Genomic DNA, 15,746 nt, shown 5'->3' with positions numbered 1-15,746 from the left:
GAATATGTAGGAGCCAATATGAGCATCCAGGTTCCGCTATTGGTTATTGACTGGAGACGTGTCTCGATCATGTCTACATTGTTCTCGAACCCGTAGGGTCCGCACGCTTAAGGTTTCGATGACAGTTATATTATGAGTTTATGAGTTTTGATGTACCGAAGGAGTTCAGAGTCCCGTATGAGATCGGGGACATGACGAGGAGTCTCGAAATGGTCGAGAAGTAAAGATCGATATATTGGACGACTATATTCAGACATCGGAAAGGTTCCGAGTGGTTCGGGTATTTTTCTCAGTACCGGGGAGTTATGGGAATACGGGGGAAGAAGTATATGGGCCTTATTGGGCTTTAGGGGAGAGGGAGAGGCAGGCCGCCCCCCCCCCTCCCCAAGGCCTAGTCCGAATTGGACTAGGGGAAGGGGCTGCGCCCCCTCCTTCCTTCTCTTCCCTCTTCCCCTTCCTTGTCTCCTACTCCTACTACATGGAAGGACTCCTAGTTGGACTAGGAAAAGGGGAATCCTACTCCCGGTGGGAGTAGAACTCCCCTAGGGCGCGCCATAGAGAGGGCCGGCCCTCCCCTCCTCCACTCCTTTATATACGGGGGCAGGGGGCACCCCACAGACACACAAGTTGATCTTCGTGATCGTTCTCTTAGCCGTGTGCGGTGCCCCCCTCCACCATAATCCTCGATAATATTGTAGTGGTCCTTAGGCGAAGCCCTGCGACGGTAGAATATCAAGATCATCACCACGCCGTCGTGCTGACGGAACTCTTCCCCGACACTTTGTTGGATCGGAGTCCGGGGATCGTCATCGAGCTGAACGTGTGCTAGAACTCGGAGGTGCCGTAGTTTCGGTGCTTGATCGGTCGGGCCATGAAGACGTACGACTACATCAACCGCGTTGTGCCAACGCTTCCACTATCGGTCTGCGAGGGTACGTAGACAACACTCTCCCCTCTCGTTGCTATGCATCACCATGATCTTGCGTGTGCGTAGAAAACTTTTTGAAATTACTATGTTCCCCAACAAAAAATTCACTATATAATCTCCCAAAGGTTTTGACCACCGTATCACGCAAAAATCTCCTGTCTTGGTTTCGAGCTATCCTGCTACATATTTGAGTAACATGTCATCCCAAATTCGGAAGGAGAAAGCTAGGTGGCTGATTACCTTGCAGATCCCAAGGTCTATGGGGATGTAGAGCATTGTGGTTGGACTACGGAAGAAGAAGAGGACAATGAACCTAAGGGAAAGGAGGAGACGAGCTCAGATGAAGATGAAGTCCCATTACCTCAACCCGAGGACATGCATGTGGAGTTCAAAAAGTCAAGCCTCCTGGATAGAGCAAATAAACCTAAGATCGAGTTTATCCCTTTTCACCTCTTGCAGGAAAACAAGCAGGAATTATGCAAAAGGATACTAAGCCTAGAGCAGGAAATCGATGACCTGAGGGATCAAAATTGTTTCCTCAAGCGCAAATTAAGGAAGAAGCCTACGCCATCAACAAAACCATCATCTTCTCCATCAGCAAAGAAGGACTGAGCATCGGGTATGGGCACTCCCCTTGGCAACTGCCAAGCTTGGGGGAGTGCCCCGGTATCGTATCACCATCACTTTTATCTTTACCGTTTTTCTTAGTTCGATCATTTTGATAATATCTTGATCTAGTAGAATAAAGTTTTAGTATGATCTAGTTGTGAGCTTTGCTTTATGATCTTCCTATGTAACCGAGTCCATGAGCTATATAATAAATATTAGTGTTGAGTTAAGGGCTTGATTATTTTGTTATGATCTTGAGGGAATAAAATAAAAGAGAAGAAATAAAAAGAAATAAAGAGATCATATGGATCTTATGAAGAGTAATGAGCTCACATATAAAGATTATGATGAATAAAAGTTGTTGAGAGTTTACAAACATAGTTTTGGTCATCGTTGCAATTAAGGAAGTAATAAAGAAAGAGAAGTTCACATATAAATATACTATCTTGGACATCTTTTATGATTGTGAGCACTCATTAAAATATGACATGCTAAAGAGTTGACGTTGGACAAGGAAGATAACGTAATGGGTTATGTTTTCTTACATCTGAGATAAATTATATGGTCATGGATCATCCAACAAGTTGAGCTTGCCTTTACCTCTCTTGCTAGCAAATTTCTTTGCACCAAGTAGAGATACTACTTGTGCTTCCAAATATCCCTAAACCCGTTTTTGCCATGAGAGTCCACCATATCTACCTATGGATTGAGTAAGATCCTTCAAGTAAGTTGTCATCGGTGCAAGCAATAAAAATTTCTCACTAAGTATGTATGACTTATTAGTGTGGAGAAAATAAGCTTTATACGATCTTGTGATATGGAAGAAATAAAAGCGACGGACTGCATAATAAAGGTCCATATCACAAGTGGCAATATAAAGTGACATTCTTTTGCATTAAGATTTCGTGCATCCAACCATAAAAGCGCATGACAACCTCTGCTTCCCTCTGCGAAGGGCCTATCCTTTATTCTTGTCTTATACTTCATGCAAAGAGTCATGGTGATTTTCACCTTCCCCTTCTACATTTTATCCCTTGGCAAGCACAATGTGTTGGAAAGATCCTGTATATATAGCTAATTGGATGTGAGTTTTCATGAACTATTATTGTTGACATTACCCTTGAGGTAAAACGTTGGGAGGCAAAACTATAAGCCCCTATCTTTCTCTGTGTCCGATTAAAACTTCATAACCATAAATATCGCGTGAGTGTTAGCAATTATGAAATACTAAAAGATGGTTGAGTATGTGGACTTGCTGAAAAGCTCTTATATTGACTCTTTCCTATGTTATGATAAATTGCAATTGCCTCAATGACTGAGATTAGAGTTTGTTGGTTCTCAATGAAGTTTATGATTCATACTTGAAATTGTGATTGAATTACTAATTTAGCATTAGAGTTTGTTGTCATTCTAAGAATGATCATGATGCCCTCATGCCCGTATTTTATTTTTATCGACACCTCTATCTCCAAACATGTGAACATATTTTTCGATTTCGGCTTTCTCTTGAGGACAAGCGAGGTCTAAGCTTGGGGGAGTTGATACGTCCATTTTGCATCATGCTTTTATATTGATATTTATTGCATTATGGGTTGTTATTACACATTATGTCACAATACTTATGCCTATTCTCTCTTATTTTACAAGGTTTACATGAAGAGGGAGAATGCCGGCAGCTGGGATTCTGGCCTGGAAAAGGAGCAAATATTAAAGACCTATTTTGCACAGCTCCAAAAGTCCTGAAACTTCACGGAAGTTATTTCCAGAATATATAAAAAATATTGGCCGAAAAAAGTTCCAGAGGGGGGCACACCCTGGCCACAAGGGTGGGGGCGCGCCCCCTGCCTCGTGGGCTCCCTGGTGGCCCTCCGATGCCCATCTTCTGCTATATGAGGTCTTTCGTCCAAGAAAAAATAATAAGCAAGCTTTGAGGAAGAAACTCCGCCGCCACAAGGCGGAACCTTGGCAGAACCAATCTAGGCACTACAAGAAATATGTCAACTTATGACCTTCTGTCAGTGACCCTCGAAGAATTGGTCATAAATTTATGACGATTTTAGACCAATTGGTCAAAAGCTGTCTGGGGGGCTCTAAACCCTAAACCATAACGACCATTTTGGTCAAAAAGGTCATAATTTCATTAGAGGAAATGGTCATAAAGAAAACAGCGCTAGTCCACTTCCTTATTTCTAGTTGTTAACGACCAATATAGATGGTCATAGCCTTGTAAATTGTGGTGGGTTGCTATGACTATGTAACGCCCCGAGACCGATGTGCCATGTGTATTCCTGTTATTCGCTGTTGTTGCCTTGTCATTCGCTTGCGTGTTGCATCTTGTCATATCATCATGTGCATTGCATCATCATGTTTTCAAAACTTGCATCCGTCCCGGCCTCCTCGTTCTCTCCGTTGTCCGTTCTGAGCCCAGACACACTTGCACGCGCCCGCGGCATGTCCGAAATATTATTTCATAAGTGGCCGGAAAAGGTTCTCGGATTGGGATGAGAGTTGCCGTGTGGTCTTATTATAGTGTAGATAGACCTGTCAAATTTCATCGCATTCAGAGTTTGTTTGACGCCCTAACGATTAACTATAGCGGCAGTATAGCCGGTCAAACGTCGGACGGTTTCGGTCTCCGGAAATAGTTGTCGGGTTGCTTTCCCCCTCCCTCCTCTCATCCCACCACCACTCACCGCCAGGCCCTACCTAACCTCTCTCGTCAGCCCGCGACCCTCCTCACGCGCACGCCCGAAAGTTGTCCCGGACCCGACTCGGGCAGTCGTCACCGTCGTGTCCGGATCATCCCCAAACATCTACAAAATATCTCCGTTTTCTTTGTTTGGTCTCCCTAGCCTATTTATCTAGGGCCGTCCGATTTAATCGGAGGGACCAAATACCCCTACCCAAAATTCACTTGTTATTTGAAGACCAAACCCTAAAACCTAGGGGAGCTGTCCCATCCATCAATCCCCATGCCGCCGCCACCTTCCTCGTTTTCCCCATCGATCCAATCCATCGATCCCTCCCGATCTCTCCACCCAACCAATGAGCCTCCTCCCGATCCCTTCCAAATCAATCGCAGTAGCCTCGCTCCGTTCGAGAGGAGCTCGACCCCGAGACTCCAGCCTCTCCCGCTCGAGGGCTCCCGAGCTGCACCAGGCCCCAAGCCGCCTCGAGCTCCCCTCGCCTCCACCTCGTCACTGCCTCGCCTCACCGGAGCTGCCTCCCCCGCCGGCGAACACCTTCACCAGGTCGCCTCCGGCCAGGTCGCGCCGCCCCTGCCATCTCCTTCTCCCTCTTGTTCTCTCCCTCGCCTCACCTCTCTCCCTCTCTGTCTCCAAGGACACGAACCAACAAGCCGCCATGGGCGCCCGAAGCATGGACTCCCGCTGCCTCGGCCCCGATCTGGACCGGATCCCCTCTCCTCCGCCGCCCTTGACCGCTCCTGCCGGATCCCGCCGTCTGGGCCCCGTCCCCGGCCACCGGAGCCCTCGCCGGAGACCACCTGCATCGCCAGCCGCTGCCCCTGCTTCCTCTCGTCGGAGACAGACGAGCGCCACGACTGCTTCAGCCGCTGCTCTGCTTCCGTTGACCGTAGCCGCCCAAGGCCCAGCTCACGCGCTTCCTCACCCCGACGGCCTCCTCCCCACCGAACTGGGCCATAGCCCATGGGTGAGCTGCCCCCAGCGCCTGCTCCTGCTGGCCCGTTTGCTCAGATTCGGCCTGGTACTTTTTTTTCCTGCGTTGGATGAATTTCCTATTTATCCAGAGACTACAGTTTTTCAGAAAAGCCCTTGTGGATCATGCATATAAGAACTCACAATTGGTGCATCGGATTAAAATAAATTATATATGAAATTTGCTCAGAATTTTGTGTAGATTAATAATATGTCACTTTCATCCATGTTCAAAATGTTTAAAATGTTGTTTGATTAAATTTGCTCCTACGCCATGTTAAAATGGTTTAATTCATAACTAAATAACCGTAGCTCCGTTTTTAACAATCTTTATATGTAAATGGGGTAGAAAAATGCCTAGTTTAATATGGTGGCTTTACTTTGCATGTTTAACAACTCTAAAATTCTGTTTAGGGCAGAACAGTACCAAACCTAATATATGCATATGAGGAGTTTTCGGACTTGTGGTTTGTTGTTCCGGCCTCATTTAAACTTGCCTAGTTAGGTAGTTTAATTATGCTTCACCCTCTTGCCATGCTAAGAACATTTAATATTGTTGGGTACATAAACGAGAGAGAACTAAATAAGTCATGTGGTGTTTTCTTCAATATGCAACTCCGTTGCATAATGAGCTCCACTTAATTTGTAGGATTGCTTGTGCACTTTGATATGCCATCTATCATTAAACCGGACATGCATCATACTTGATTGTGCATCATGCCATGATTATGTGTTGGTTGTTTACTATGTTGTTTGCTCCTTTCCGGTGTTGCTTCTTCGGGTTGGTTCCGATAATGTTGCGTTTGTGAGGATCCGTTCGACTACGTCCGCTTGTCTTCTTCATGGACTCGTTCTTCTTCCTTGCGGGATTTCAGGCAAGATGATCATACCCTCGAAATCACTACTATCTTTGCTATGCTAGTTTGCTCGCTCTTTTGCTATGCCAATGCTACGATGCCTACCATTTGCTTGTCAGCCTCCCAATTGCCATGTCAAACCTCTGACCCACCATGTCCTAGCAAACCCTTGTGTGGCTATGTTATCGCTTTGCTCAGCCCCTCTTATAGCATTGCTAGTTGCAGGTGAAGATTGGAGGCTGTTCCTTGTTGGAACATTTATTTACTTGTTGGGATATCACAGTATACCTTATTTAATGAATGCATCTATATACTCGGTAAAGGGTGGAAGGCTCGGCCTTATGCCTGGTGTTTTGTTCCACTCTTGCCGCCCTAGTTTCTGTCATATCGGTGTTATGTTCCCGGATTTTGTGTTCCTTACGCGGTTGGGCTATAATGGGAACCCCTTGACAGTTCGCCTTAAGTAAAGCTCTTCCAGCAATGCCCAACATTGGTTTTACCATTTGCCACCTAGCCTTTTCTTTCCCTTGGGTTCTGCAGACTCAAGGGTCATCATTATTTTACCCCCCCCCCCCCTGGGCCAGTGCTCCTCTGAGTGTTGGTCCACCTGTCAGCTGCCGGTGGCCACCAGGGGCAACTCTGGGCTGGCCTACCCGTACCTAAGACAATCTGAGTGTGCCCTAAGAAAGAGATATGTGCAACTCCTATCGGGATTTGTCGGCACATTCGGGCGGTGTTGCTGGTTTAGTTTTACCCTGTCGAAATGTCTTGTTGTACCGGGATACCGAGTCTGATCGGAATGTCTCGGGAGGAGGTCTATTCCTTCGTTGACCATGAGAGCTTGTGATGGGCTAAGTTGGGACACCCCTGCAGGGATTTGAACTTTCGAAAGCCGTGCCCGCGGTTATGGGCAGATGGGAATTTGTTAATGTCCGGTTGTAGAAAACCTAAAGTCGACCTTAATTAAAATGAATCAACCGCGTGTGTAACCGTGATGGTCTCTTTCCGGCGGACTCCGGGAAGTGAACACGGTTGTTGGAGTTATGCTTGACGTAGGTTGCTATAGGATCACTTCTTAATCATACTTTTATCGACCATACTTTGCCTTCTCTTCTCGCTCTCATTTGCTTATGTTAGCCACCATATATGCTAGTCGCTTACTGCAGCTCCACCTCATACCTTTACCTTACCCATAAGCTTAAATAGTCTTGATCGCGAGGGTGCGAGATTGCTGAGTCACCGTGGCTCATAGATACTCCCAAAACCAGCTTGCAGGTGCCAATGAGTCCGTGCAGGTGACGTAACCAAGCTCAAGGAGGAGCTCGATGAAGATCTTGTCCTTTGTGTTGTTTCGTTCTAGTTGATCAGTAGTGGAGCCCAGTTGGGGTCGATCGGGGACCTTTGTCGCATTTGGGGTTCTTCTTTTATTTTGGGTTCCGTAGTCGGACCTTGATTGTATCTGGATGATGTAATGCTTTATCCATGTAATTGTGTGAAGTGGCGATTGTAAGCGAACTATGTATCTCTTTCCCTTATGTATTACATGGGTTGTGTGAAGATTACCTCACTTGCGACATATGCCTTCAATGCGATTATGTCTCTAAGTCGTGCCTTGACACGTGGGATCTATAGTCGCATCGAGGGCGTTACAAGTTGGTATCAGAGCCTTCCCTGACCTTAGGAGCCCCATTGCTTGATCATTTTTAGCGGCCGAGTTGTGTCTAGAAAAATGTTTTGAGTCATTCAGGAATTATATATCGGAGAGTTTAGGAATTCTTTTTACTTCCCAGTCTCCTCATCGCTCTGGTAAGGCATCCTGACGTAGAGTTTTGACTCTTCTCTTCTCAAATTTCACTAAAAAAAATTTAGGATCACGCGGGTATCTTGGAATCATTCCGATGGTTTTATGATGAGAACATTGTCTTGGTGCCTTCTATCAGGGGTTTTGTGGAAGTGTCTCGGGGAGTTGAGCTCTGAGGTGTTGTCATCATAATTTTATCGTTGCAGTTCTAGAATACCTGAGTTTAGTACGCCGACATCGAAAATCTCTTTTATGCAGTTCGTTGGTGAGATAACCTCGACGCCACCCAGTACTGGGGCGGGAGTTCGGGAGTATCGCCATAACTTGTATAACAGATGCTTTTCGAAGGTTGAGGTAGATGGTTTCCGAAGGTTTCTTGGTTATGTGTTGAAGGATGGATACAGCTGGATGTAGGATTTGCTAGTTTGGGTGAGATATTATGCTTCCCCTGTATCCCCAACACCTGATTGCATAACCAGAAAGTTTCGGGAGTTTCATAAGTGGGAATTCAAGTAGCTCTTAGGATATCTTTCCGACAGATGTATGATATGAAATTGGGGTTCGACGTCTAGTGGTCCGCCTATTCACGGTTGGTTTTACAGTGGTCTCGTTGTGTCTTAAAGAGTCCTTGGCTATGCCGACTCGGGGACGCTTCATATGTCATGTGCACTGCCTTGTACATGATGGTGCTGTACGATCAAGCCCGTGTAGGCCCCACCACGAAAACTTCGGACGAAATCTCTATCATATGTTTGTTCTGGCTTATTTTGCAAGCCAATCCTTGTTTTGTTTTGAGTTGTGGTATTCGAGTTGCTTCGAAGTCAAATGTTGATTCCATTCCTTACCTAAATGGTGTTCTCATATTCCTATGTGGATACTAATCCTTCATGATAATCGAGAGTGCCATGTCAATCCTTTTCAACCGGTGTGCTTCTCTTCTAGTGGATCCGACCATTTCAACGTCCGCAAGATCTGTTATCAGTTCTTCTCAACGGTGTTTGTTTCATCCCTCTCCAAGTTGCCTTTGTTTTTCCCGCCCTCCCACCCTTGTTTTCTTCAAGGACTCAAATTTCTCAATCTAGTATCCTTTTATTCAGGTGAAGTCTTTCCATTCTTTTCTTTCAATGTTCTACCCGGTGGTTCGCATGCAGAAGCTTCAAGTTCGTCACTCTTCACTCGTTTTCTTTTCTGGTGGATCCAATTCAAGCTTTTGGTGTTGATCATATTCTTTTCTTTATTTCAAATGATTTTTCTCGTGCCGGTGCACCCCATAGCCATTCATTTCTCTCTATTCATTTGTTCCGGAGTGCTCAAGATATCTCAAAGATTCGTGTTTTCCACTCTTCTTTCGTTCAAGCTTTTTCGAGGATGTTCCCTCATTCAAGTCATTTAATTTAACCGGTGCTTTCTCTCTTTTAATCATTTCAATGGTGTTTCTTTCGAGTGGGCCCTAACCCACAGGTCTTTTCCCAGGATCTTACCTGACTCTTCTTATTTCCTGGGGATATCTTCAAAAATTTCCTTTCGAAGTTTGACGTAAGAATGAATTGTCATCAGTCATAGATTTTTCTCCAAGATCTTTCAAATTCTTATCATCGTTGTTTCAACCTTTCCGATTTTAATTCCGGAGTGCCTCAATAATTCATGGTGGTGTTTCTCGTTGTCATTCTCATCATTTGAAGATCGAAGAAGATTTTTCTCTCAATCTTGCTCCATTCTCTTCAAGATTTGTGAGTCTATCTTGTTGCCATCCTCTCATAATTGTTTTGATTGTGAGAATTCTTTTCAAATATCCAGAGCAAATTCAAGAGTCTTCTCAATTTCTTATCCAGAATCCATCTTTTCAAATATTATTCATTCTCAGCTTTCAGCTCTCGTTCTTCAATTTTACCGGTGCTTCATTCAAGTAATCTTTAATCGGCTCGTGAGCTCTTCGTTCTCATGTATCTAAATCCTCTCAAGCATCTTTGTTCATTTTATAATTCTTCCCGGTGTTTCTTTATCTTCTCTTCGTTCATTTTCATTTCTTACGGTGGTTTGTTCAAGATTTCTCTTCCTTCGTTATCATATCAATTTATTCGTTGTTTCAACCCTACCGGTGGTTCGTCGAAGACTTTCTCAAGTTCGCACTATATCTATCTTTGTCCTTTTTCAACAAGAATTAGTAATATGCCAAATCCGTGATTGTCATCAATTTAAATTGGTGAAGGATAAGCATAATGTAATTCTTATTCTTGTTTCATCCATATGTTAATCTTTTCTTCCGGAGTTTGTTCTCGATGATTAAATTCTTGGGTTCAAGTGTTCATTTTTCTTTCCCGGAGTTCCAAGATCTAATTATCACGGAGGTCCATCAAAAATCCTTACAAGGATTCGCCTTGTGTTTTCAACTTCTTTTTTTCCTTCCATTTTGTTCATCCTTTTGTTTACCGGAGTTCTTTATGGAGGTTCTACATGAGGGTTCATCAAGGATTTAATTCCTTCTCAAAGTGTTCATCAAGTTTCTTTTCAGAGGTGCTCAAGCATTCTTCATCTTGCAATCCGGAGTGCAATTTCTTTCTATCTTATCTTTTGAGGCGGTGTTATGTCATTCCTGATAATTTCCCTTCGTGTTTCATGGATCACAAGTTTTTTTCCAAGAGTGACATATTTAAATCCATCATTTTCTCTTCGCTCAAGTCATCTTTTCAACCCATAAATTTCTTCGAGCATGAGCTTTTCTCAATCCATCAATCTCGTCATTGGAGTTACCTTGGGTTATATTTCACCTAAAGCCTTCCCTAAGGATTGTTGTTATATGGTGCTCATAAATGACCCAAGTTCTTCATGTATCCTTCCGGTGATAAGTTTCTTGTCTCCTTCTTCATTCCAATCAACTGTTTTCGTTAGTGGCGGGTTGTCACATCATAATTTTGAGATGTGTTCCATAAGCCCACAACAAGCTTGTTCTTTTCATTGTTGATTTTCCAACAACTCCGTTATAACCTTCTTGGAAGGGTGCTTTCCAAGTTCATTTGTGACTAAAGTTGTCATTTTCTTTTCCGTGCTTATCCATTTAACATGAGCATTGTTCTATTCAAGTTCTTTCCATCTTGTCAAGTTATTGTTCTATTCACTCCATGTTCAACCGGAGTGCTGTCAAATTCTGTCATTCTTGTTCCTTGACTATCTCATTATATCGAGGTGGTCATATTCTTTTCGTTCGTGAAGCTCTTATTTCCATGTCTTTCAACCTACAAGGTTCTCGTGATTTTCATTGTTCCTCTTTTCTAACGGAGTGTTTTCAACTTCGATCATCTCTGTTGTGTTCTTTTCTCAAAATTGTTTAACCTCCCAAGGTTTATGGTTTCACTCGTTTGTCGAAGAAGCAACTTTAGTTCTACCTCTTCTCTTTGTCTTCTGTTGTCCCTCCGGTGCCATTCTAGATCTCGGGACGAGATCCTCTCGTAGTGGTGGAGTGTTGTAACGCCCCGAGACCGATGTGCCACGTGTATTCCTGTTATTCGCTGTTGTTGCCTTGTCATTCGCTTGCGTGTTGCATCTTGTCATATCATCATGTGCATTGCATCATCATGTTTTCAAAACTTGCATCCGTCCCGGCCTCCTCATTCTCTCCGTTGTCCGTTCTGAGCCCAGACACACTTGCACGTGCCCGCGGCATGTCCGAAATATTATTTTATAAGTGGCCAGAAAAGGTTCTCGGATTGGGATGAGAGTTGCCGTGTGGTCTTATTATAGTGTAGATAGACCGCCTGTCAAATTTAATCGCATTCGGAGTTCGTTTGACGCCCTAACAATTAACTATAGCGGCAGTATAGCCGGTCAAACGTCGGACGGTTTCGGTCTCCGGAAATAGTTGTCGGGTTGCTTTCCCCCTCCCTCCTCTCAGCCCACCACCACTCACCGCCAGGCCCTACCTAACCTCTCTCGTCAGCCCGCGACCCTCCTCACGCGCGCGCCCGAAAGTTGTCCCGGACCCGACTCGGGCAGTCGTCACCGTCGTGTCCGGATCATCCCCAAACATCTACAAAATATCTCCGTTTTCTTTGTTTGGTCTCCCTAGCCTATTTATGTAGGGCCTTCCGATTTAATTGGAGGGACCAAATACCTCTACCCAAAATTCACTTGTTATTTAAAGACCAAACCCTAAAACCTAGGGGAGCTGTCCCATCCATCAATCCCCATGCCACCGCTGCCTTCCTCGTTTTCCCCATCGATCCAATCCATCGATCCCTCCCGATCTCTCCACCCAACCAATGAGCCTCCTCCCGATCCCTTCCAAATCAATCGCAGTAGCCTTGCTCCGTTCGAGAGGAGCTCGACCCCGAGACTCCAGCCTCTCCCGCTCGAGGGCTCCCGAGCTGCACCAGGCCCCAAGCCGCCTCAAGCTCCCCTCGCCTCCACCTCGTCACTGCCTCGCCTCACCGGAGCTGCCTCCCCCGCCGGCGAACACCTTCACCAGGTCGCCTCCGGCCAGGTCGCGCCGCCCCTGCCATCTCCTTCTCCCTCTTGTTCTCTCCGTCGCCTCACCTCTCTCCCTCTCTGTCTCCAGGGACACAAACCAGCAAGCCGCCATGGGCACCCGAAGCATGGACTCCCGCTGCCTCGGCCCCGATCTGGACCGGATCCCCTCTCCTCCGCCGCCCTTGACCGCTCCTGCCGGATCCCGCCGTCTGGGCCCCGTCCCCGGCCACCGGAGCCCTCACCGGAGACCACCTGCATCGCCAGCCGCTGCCCCTGCTTCCTCTCGTCGGAGACAGACGACGCCACGACTGCTTCAGCCGCTGCTCTGCTTCCGTTGACCGTAGCCGCCTAAGGCCCAGCTCGCGCGCTTCCTCACCCCGACGGCCTCCTCCCCACCGAACTGGGCCATAGCCCACGGGTGAGCTGCCCCCAGCACCTGCTCCCGCTGGCCCGTTTGCTCAGATTCGGCCTGATACTTTTTTTTCCTGCGTTGGATGAATTTCCTATTTATCCAGAGACTACAGTTTTTCAGAAAAGCCCTTGTGGATCATGCATATAAGAACTCGCAATTGGTGCATCGGATTAAAATAAATTATATATGAAACTTGCTCAGAATTTTGTGTAGATTAATAATATGTCACTTTCATCCATGTTCAAAATGTTTAAAATGTTGTTTGATTAAATTTGCTCCTACGCCATGTTAAAATGATTTAATTCATAACTAAATAACTGTAGCTCCATTTTTAACAATCTTTATATGTAAATGGGGTAGAAAAATGCCTAGTTTAATATGGTGTCTTTACTTTGCATGTTTAACAACTCTAAAATTCTGTTTAGGGCAGAACAGTACCAAACCTAATATATGCATATGAGGAGTTTTCGGACTTGTGGTTTGTTGTTCCGGCCTCATTTAAACTTGCCTAGTTAGGTAGTTTAATTATGCTTCACCCTCTTGCCATGCTAAGAACATTTAATATTGTTGGGTACATAAACGAGAGAGAACTAAATAAGTCATGTGGTGTTTTCTTCAATATGCAACTCCGTTGCATAATGAGCTCCACTTAATTTGTAGGATTGCTTGTGCACTTTGATATGCCATCTATCATTAAACCGGACATGCATCATACTTGATTGTGCATCATGCCATGATTATGTGTTGGTTGTTTACTATGTTGTTTGCTCCTTTCCGGTGTTGCTTCTTCGGGTTGGTTCCGATAATGTTGCGTTTGTGAGGATCCGTTCGACTACGTCCGCTTGTCTTCTTCATGGACTCGTTCTTCTTCCTTGCGGGATTTCAGGCAAGATGATCATACCCTCGAAATCACTACTATCTTTGCTATGCTAGTTTGCTCGCTCTTTTGCTATGCCAATGCTACGATGCCTACCATTTGCTTGTCAGCCTCCCAATTGCCATGTCAAACCTCTGACCCACCATGTCCTAGCAAACCCTTGTGTGGCTATGTTACCGCTTTGCTCAGCCCCTCTTATAGCGTTGCTAGTTGCAGGTGAAGATTGGAGGCTGTTCCTTGTTGGAACATTTATTTACTTGTTGGGATATCACAATATACCTTATTTAATGAATGCATCTATATACTCGGTAAAGGGTGGAAGGCTCGGCCTTATGCCTGGTGTTTTATTCCACTCTTGCCGCCCTAGTTTCCGTCATATCGGTGTTATGTTCCCGGATTTTGCGTTCCTTACGCGGTTGGGCTATAACGGGAACCCCTTGACAGTTCGCCTTAAGTAAAGCTCTTCCAGCAATGCCCAACATTGGTTTTACCATTTTCCACCTAGCCTTTTCTTTCCCTTGGGTTTTGCAGACTCAAGGGTCATCATTATTTTACCCCCCCCCCCCCCCGGGCCAGTGCTCCTCTGAGTGTTGGTCCACCTGTCAGCTGCCGGTGGCCACCAGGGGCAACTCTGGGCTGGCCTACCCGTACCTAAGACAATCTGAGTGTGCCCTGAGAAAGAGATATGTGCAGCTCCTATCGGGATTTGTTGGCACATTCAGGCGGTGTTGCTGGTTTAGTTTTACCCTGTCAAAATGTCTTGTTGTGCCGGGATACCGAGTCTGATCGGAATGTCTCGGGAGGAAGTCTATTCCTTCGTTGACCGTGAGAGCTTGTGATGGGCTAAGTTGGGACACCCCTGCAGGGATTTGAACTTTCGAAAGCCGTGCCCGCGGTTATGGGCAGATGGGAATTTGTTAATGTCTGGTTGTAGAAAACCTGAAGTCGACCTTAATTAAAATGAATCAACCGCGTGTGTAACCGTGATGGTCTCTTTCCGGCGGAGTCCGGGAAGTGAACACGATTGTTGGAGTTATGCTTGACGTAGGTTGCTATAGGATCACTTCTTGATCATAATTTTATCGACCGTACTTTGCCTTCTCTTATCGCTCTCATTTGCGTATGTTAGCCACCATATATGCTAGTCGCTTGCTGCAGCTCCACCTCATACCTTTACCTTACCCATAAGCTTAAATAGTCTTGATCGCGAGGGTGCGAGATTGCTAAGTTACCGTGGCTCACAGATACTCCCAAAACCAGCTTGCAGGTGCCGATGAGTCCGTGTAGGTGACGTAACCAAGCTCAAGGAGGAGCTCGATGAAGATCTTGTCCTTTGTGTTGTTTCGTTCTAGTTGATCAGTAGTGGAGCCCAGTTGGGTCGATCGGGGACCTTTGTCGCATTTGGGGTTCTTCTTTTATTTTGGGTTCCGTAGTCGTACCTTGATTGTATCTGGATGATGTAATGCTTTATCCATGTAATCGTGTGAAGTGGCGATTGTAAGCCAACTATGTATCTCTTTCCTTTATGTATTACATGGGTTGTGTGAAGATTACCTCACTTGCGACATATTCCTTCATTGCGATTATGTCTCTAAGTCGTGCCTCGACACATGGGAGCTATAGTCGCATCGAGGGTGTTACAGACTAGGTGCCACCTCATCAGTTTTGCCTATGTGTCATGTCCATGTGGCAGTTTTTGCCCTAGGTTGTGAAGCAACCTATATTTTTGTCATTCCCAAAATTCCCAAAAAAATCTCATAAATTCTTTGGGTCATATCTTTGTCAAATATGTAAAAAGCTTCCTTGCCTAGTTCAAAAATAATTCAAAAATATTCATTTTCCTATTCTGTTCAGAACAACAGTTTGTGAAGGAAGTACCACTTTGGCATGTCCAAATAGTATCCATTTTCTACAGTGCTTTCCTATGCCCAAATAACCATCCGCCACCAAATGACAGCTCAATCCATTCATTATTTTGAGCCCAGCTTCAACATTCGTATTTATGTCCAGTGTGGTAGTTTGCAAAGCAAGTACCACCTAGGCTTCTCCTTTTGTGCTGAAAATTTGTGAAGACGGTCTTCTTAGTAACTGTTCATCCTCAGCCAAAACTCACTCCCATTA

General features: G+C 45.3%; 1 pseudogene; it reads right to left on the bottom strand.

Annotated features, from left to right (window-relative positions):
• Positions 1-12,448, bottom strand: part of LOC123129409 (probable E3 ubiquitin-protein ligase RHC2A) — a 160,498-nt pseudogene extending 148,050 nt beyond the window's left edge.
• Between the last annotated feature and the right edge of the window lie 3,298 nt (positions 12,449-15,746).

Source organism: Triticum aestivum, chromosome 6A (genome assembly GCF_018294505.1).
Source record: "Triticum aestivum cultivar Chinese Spring chromosome 6A, IWGSC CS RefSeq v2.1, whole genome shotgun sequence".
In the NCBI taxonomy this organism is placed as follows: domain Eukaryota; kingdom Viridiplantae; phylum Streptophyta; class Magnoliopsida; order Poales; family Poaceae; genus Triticum; species Triticum aestivum.
This window is presented reverse-complemented; position numbering and strand designations above follow the sequence as displayed.